Source organism: Astyanax mexicanus, chromosome 5 (genome assembly GCF_023375975.1).
Source record: "Astyanax mexicanus isolate ESR-SI-001 chromosome 5, AstMex3_surface, whole genome shotgun sequence".
Classification (NCBI taxonomy): Eukaryota; Metazoa; Chordata; class Actinopteri; order Characiformes; family Acestrorhamphidae; genus Astyanax; species Astyanax mexicanus.
Window position 1 is genome coordinate 4,423,474 of NC_064412.1, and position 7,094 is coordinate 4,430,567.

The following is a 7,094-nucleotide window of genomic DNA, read 5'->3' on the forward strand; positions in this document are numbered from 1 at the left end:
CACATTTAAATCACACAATTTCACAATGTTTCTCAGGAGGATGTCTGTGAAAAATATTCCACACTTCTACACAGTAATAAAACTCCTGCATCCAGACTGTAATGAAAAAAACAGGAGGACCAGTGAGTTTTTTGGCTTTCTTAGTCACATGACATTGCGTTCAGTAGCTCCTCCATTTCCACTCGCTGTTGTGTTTACGTGGATGTCCGTGAAAGCGTGCACCTGAAGTGTAATTATAGTGCGCAGCAGTGGACAAATAGCTATTTTATTAAACGTGGGAAAACGAAACTCAGATGAGGATCCGGACGGAACTAAAATTACCGGAGGAGCACGGAGTTCAGAGAAAAACAGTAGATAATTCGGCCTGTAATGTTCTCAAAGGACGTCTGAGAAAAACACATACATGGTCATTCTGGACGGGAATAAAATCACAAAGGGGCCCCCATAAAAGAGAAAATTACCCCAGAACCCCCTGAGAAACTAATCCCGTCCAGATAGGGCTTTAGCTTGCAGAGGAGCTGTTCGAAGAAGCACAGTCTAATTCCAGCCAACAGTCAAACAAAAAAAAGACAGGGTTCCAGACTAACATCTTCCCACTGTCCCAGGTAAGTAAACCTCTAGCTAAACCTCTAGCTAAAACCTCTGCATATTATTCATTTTACAAAATGTGTAAAATGTTCAATATATAAACACTGATCCAGATGCTTTTAGCATCAATTTCAGCATCACTTGGGTTACGTTCACATTACAAGCCACATTGCTAAAATCCGATTTTTTGCGCAAATCAGATTTGGCTATCTTGATGGTTCACATTCACAAATGTAAGTGCGCTGTATCTGTGTGTAATGTGAACTAATCTGTCCCTGAAACGTCTCACATGCTGCACATTGATACCTGTATAAACGACTTCTTCTTCACCATTGACTCGTAGCTTAATAAAGGGAAATAGATTTGTTAGAAGCTCATATGTGGAGCATCTTTTGCTGGAGTGGAGAGTAAACAGCTGGTCTGAAGTACATGTTCAGGTCGAGGAGGTGAAAAAAGGCCAGGCTTACAAGATCTACCTAGCTAAACTATTATAAATCAAAGAAAATATTTATAAATAAAAATGTAAAATAGTAGCATAGCATTCATATGCACCTTTAACTAGCACTTTGTCTTCTTAAGAGATGCATGTGAACATAATCTAACTAGTGCACACACTATCACAATTAAAGTGGGTTAAATGGGTTAAAGACCAAATAACAAATAAAGCTTGTCTCGCAGTGAGTCTGAACCAGGGAGTTCCTGGGAAAACCTCATTGCATTTAAACAGAGCTTACACTTAAAAAAGGGATAATTAGGTGGATATTTATCAGCAGAGAGGACTAAAGGAGCAGGACTCATTTTCCCTGATCTTTTTCATGCTAATATAACCTGTATCTTTGCAGAGAGGGAAGCCAACGAAAGAGAAAGAAGCCCTAAAAACGCCATCTTGTTCACAGCCTCTTCTCCGTGTGTTCTGTCGAATTGTGCTACCCGTCGATATTTGCTTCTTACACCAGTGCGCATGCGCGGAGCTACATTCACTATCATGCATTTGTTTAATGTTTTAATGTGTTTTAAGGAAATTCTGCTTTACCTGGGTGCATTAAACAACTAGAATCCCCTGTCGTTATTTATGCGAGTGTTTCAAATGTGTAAATGACAGCTAATAATTAGTTAAAAGTTATTATAAGAAAAAAGTTAAATACAATAAAGAAAGAAATACAAAAACGGGCTCTAATCATCCCTGTTCCCTTAACTGTACACTTATATATACTTTCAGGCTTTCCCAATATTATATCCAGCATTTTTTATTCTATATATCGCGCTTTTCCTGGTATTTTTACGTTTAAATATGCACCAGGGTAGCACGATTTGACAGGGTAGCACAATTCGTCACAACACCGGCCCTATCTATATGCAGTTAAGGAATCGCTCATTCGCTGTGTCAGGCTGTAATACGAGTTTATATACGGCTTTAAATGTGATAAACCGCGCGTTTTAGGTACTAATATTCCTGTTTTTGGCTCTGTGGCGTTAACTAGCTACGTGCCCTCCGAGTCGGCGTCTTGTATGATGGGCTATACAAGCGGTTATCTCACCAAGCTAGCCATCAGTGCAGCTAAAGACCCAATTTTCAGCGTTTTAAAGCACAAACACACTGTTTAAATGGCTGTAAATGAAATCGAGAGAGTGTAAGCTCCAAATGAGGGCGGCTTTCCCGAAGAAAATCCAATTATCTCGTTAGCTGCAGCACAGTTAAAGCAGACGTGCCCAAGCCTTAAGCTAACTAACTTGATCAGGATTATGGCGCTCAAGCTAGTTAAGCTAGCTGGCTAAGATGGCTAATAACAGAGCTAGCTATCTTAGCGCTAACAGGCTTACTGGAGATCTAGCTAATTTGTGGCATGAGATGAAGCGTGTGTAACGTTAACTGTTAGATAAAGCTATTTAAAGCTGTAAATATTTAATTTAAATGACATTCTGCGTTAGATAAATATTTATAAGCTGCTTTAATTGCCAGATAGATACCTTAACTAGCTAGTTAGCTTAGCTACACTAGCTATACTGCTAACTAGCCGACCACAGCGGATATATTGTGCCTTTTGGAATGATTATGGCGCTCAAGCTAGTTAAGCTAGCTGGCTAAGATGGCTAATAACAGCGCTAGTTAGCTTAGCGCTAACAGGCTTACTGGAGATCTAGCTAATTTGTGACATGAGATAAAGCTTGTGTAATTGTAAGATAAAGCTAGTTAAATATAGCTTATAATTAAAACGGTATTTAGCGTTAGATAAATCGATATGAGCTGCTTCCATAGCTAGACAGATAGTTAGCTAGATAGATACCTTAACTAGCTAGTTAGCTTAGCTACGCTAGCTATACTGCTAACTAGCCAACCCCAGCGGATATATTCTGCCTTATGGAATGTTTAAAATGAATAAACGTAAAATGTAATGTCTGGTTTTTCTCTTAAACAAGGCTGTACCACAGAACTGTATCTATAGCCAGATAGAGTCTATCACACACTTAAAAGCACTATACTGTGCATACCTGTCAAGTTTTAGATTTAAAAATAAGGGACATTTTCCTCTGTCCACTCCCACCAGCCCACCAGCCCAACGAAGGTTCAGTATCCCTTACATTTTAAGACAGGTTTAAAAAAATCTAAAATAACCACATGTGAAACACTTACAGACTACAATTAGATTATCAGAATCTGAAATGTTGTGGACATTCCTACATATGTCATTATTTTAATACAGCCAAATTAAAACCCCTTTTCTAGATATTTAAAAAAAGGTTAAGATTTCATGTCTTTTTTTGGCATAATGCACTCTTTTATATGATATATTTTTTTATTTATTTAATGGATTTAAAATTGAACAAAAGGTGCACAAATTCTGCAAAATGACTGTTGGTGACCTCAAAATAGTATCATGAGCTTTTACTAAAAGGACATGGACCAGATATATTCTATCAGTAAAAATTAGTCCTAATGGGCCTACTAAATTAATAATTTTTAATTAATACTTCTTTCTTTTGATCACTCCTGATCAGTTCAGTTCATTTCGGTCCTCTACACATTTCTAGTTAAACTGAGTCACAAACTTTATTTTTTTTTTATTTTAAGAGGTTTAATCTGTGTGTTTTATTTCGGAGACGAGTATTTTTAAGCAGCTATCAGAAAAATCTCATCATAGTTTCCATTAACCTACCGTTACCTTTCTTTTAGAAAAATCGCTGTATATCCAGATATGTTTTAACATCAGCTGCTCCGACGAGCTGCCTGAACTCACAGCGACGGGGGGCTTACCTACACTCAGAGCCATAGAGAGAGAGATTTTTATATATTGTGATATTTTAAAATATTGTGATATTGTGATTATATTGTGATTATATTGTGATATTTTTAAAATATTGTGATATTTTATATCACAATATTGTGTTGTGTCTAATCTGAGGGTAAAATAGTGAAAACCAAATGTTAACTAATTACCAATTACCTAGAGAATTTCACTTAGGAAATGATTAGGTATAGTACTAATAACAGCTAGCTATTATGCCTACTTGTAAGGATTAATAGATGGTTTAGTTAGTTAGCCAGCTAATCTGCAAACTGGAGTCTTTAAAAAATTTTTTTTTTTAAATGTCTAATTGTGGTCTCTAGTATTGTTGTTGTTGTTTCTATTTAGCCCTGCTTTAGATCACTGAATTAGAGGTCTCTGAAGAAAGACAGGATTTTGGCTCTTGCTCATAAATATTCATACATGCAAATATATCGCCTCTGATTGGCTAACAGCACTGCAGCAAATACCGCCTCTCCTCCTCCACATTCAATTTTACAGCTCTAAAAAAATGTTTTCAGAGAAACAGCCTTAGTTCTAAATATATAGCACTGAGTGCTAGGTAAAGTTAACCCTTAAACTTCAATTAATGTCAGACTCTCAGCGTCGCTCCACCGCAAGGCTGAAATTAAACGTTATTAATAATCCCGGTGCCACTCTACCCGCGGCCAAGAAACATTATCAACGATGCGGTACAAGAGAAGGCTGGCTGCCGCGGCGCCGCTCCTCTCAGACCATTTTTAAGTTTTAAGAAGCTAAGGGCAGCTAAGAAAATAATATGCTCACTTATTAAGAATAAAGCTAAGGTTAGCGAATCTGCAAACTGGATATAGACTTGCTGGAGATACCATGCTTTAAAAAATAGCTATTTAACCCAATTTCGGAAGCTAAGAAGCAGCAGCTCACTATTTCAAGCCCAACAGTTAGGTTAGCTAGCTAGCTTATGTAGCTAATAAAAAATACATAATACTGATGTTGATTAATGGTTAAGGGGCTTTAATGGCTAGCTTTAATCTATCTGGAGATAGACCTGGTTATCATACTGTTTAGCTACCCTAGGTTAGCTAACCCATTTTAAGAAGCTAAAGCTCAGTTAATCTAGGTGGTGTATAGCTAGCTTAGGTTAGCAAGGTTTGCTCATGTAGCAAATAAAAAAAAAAAACAATTATCATATTGATAATAATAATAGATAGCTAATATGTTAATTTATTACATATAAAGGGGCCTAGATATTTTAATAACTAGCTACTATCCAGAGTAGAGATTCAACTGCTGGAGAGAAGATACCATGCTTTAAAAATAGCTAATTTAATCCATTTTAAGAAGCTATGAAGCAGCAGCTCACCATTCCAAGCCGAATTAAAGCTCAGTTAGCTAGTTAGGTTATCTTATGGGCTAGCAAATAAAAAAGGCATATTATTTATGTTGATTGATTAATAGCTAGCTTTAATCTATCTACAAACTGGAGATCATGTTATTTAGATAGATAGCTATCCCATTTTAAGCTATATTAGCCAACATAATGGGCATAATATTGATAATAGTTCATTATCAATACTCACTTGTTAAGGATTAAGGCACCTTAATAGCTAGGTTAGCTATATAATCTGCAAACTGGAGATAGAACTGAATACTCAATAGATATTTAATCCTTCTCAATATTAAGAAGCTAAAAAGCATTTGGCTTGTATAGCTAGCTTACGTAAGCTCATGTAGCAAATAAAAATACATATTGATCATATGGATAGTAATAATAGCTAGCTAATGCTAATTTATTACATATTAAGCAGTCTAGATAGCTAACCAACTAGCTAATATGCACAGTGGAGATACAACTGCTGGAGATAAGATAACATGTATTACTTTAACATGTATTACCATTATTTTAAGAGGCTGCAGCTCACCATCCGAGCAAGCTAAAGCTCAGTTAGCAAGTTAGCTAACCCAGGTTATGTGTAGCTAGGTTTACCATGTAGCTAGCTAGCAAATAAAAATACATAACCTAGGGTTAATGATCATACCGATAATAATTATGATGGTAATAATAATAGCTAGCTAATATGCTCATTTATTGCATATAAAAAGAGTCTAGATAGCTAACCAACTAGCTAATATCCACAGTGGAGATACAACTGCTGGAGATAAGTGTAATATGTATTAAGAAATAGCTATTTAACCCATTTTAAGAAGCTTAGAGACAGCAGCTCACCATCTCAGCTCAACTAAAGCTCAGTTAGCTAGTTAGGTTATCTGGGCTTGCTTATGTAGCAAATAAAAATACATAATATTGATGTTAATTGATTAAACACTAGCTTTAATCTAGCAAGAAACTGGAGATACAACTGGATATCAAGCTATTTGGCTATTAGCTAGCTAACCCAGGTTATGTATAGCTAGCTTAGGTTAGCTAGCTAACTAGGTTTCTCATGTAGCTACCTAGAAAATATAAAGACATAGGATAGGGTTAATAATCATACTGATAATAATTATGATGGTAATAATACTAGCTAGCTAATATGCTCATTTATTACGTACCAAGGGGCCTAGATAGCTAGCTAACTAACTAACGTTAGCTAATATCCACAGTGCAGATACAACTGCTGGGGATCAGCTTGATATCATGCTTAAAAAAAATTAGCTTTTTAACCCATTTTAAGAAGATAGCTACAAAAAATAAAAAAGCTGCAGCTCCTGGGGTCAATTTTAAATTATCTAATCTAAATCTAATTCGTTAATTTAACTGGTTAAATAGCTTTCCAAACCAAAGTAACGTTAGCTCACCTATAAAAAAAATGTGCTAGTCTTAACAGTGGACATAACAGTCTAGGGTTGAACACTGAACTGTTAGCTAACGTTAGTTAAATGAGCACCGTTCAGGCATTTCCCTATGGTTTTGTTTGTGTGTAAGCTATGTAAATAAATTGTTTGGCTAGCTTGCTATTCACCCATCCTCTCTCTCTCTCTTTTTCTCTCTGTCCATTTTTCTTTCTCTCTTTCTCTCTTCCTACCGTCCATCACACACTCAACTCAACACAGCACAGCATAGCACAGCACAATACAACCCAGGCATTATTAGTATTATTAATAGCTAGTATAGCTATAACGTTAGCTCTACAGCATACAGTAACGTTATTTATTATCCTACCTAACTACGTTACAGCCTGATAAATCATTTTTAGCAGATATAACTAGCACAGTAGTATTAGCTGGTTACAGACTTAC

General features: G+C 36.1%; 1 protein-coding gene across 3 annotated transcripts in view; it reads right to left on the reverse strand.

The window, feature by feature from the left end:
- gnb1b (guanine nucleotide binding protein (G protein), beta polypeptide 1b) overlaps positions 1–7,094 on the reverse strand; it is a 45,178-nt gene that overhangs the window by 37,689 nt on the left and 395 nt on the right. The window lies entirely within an intron of this gene.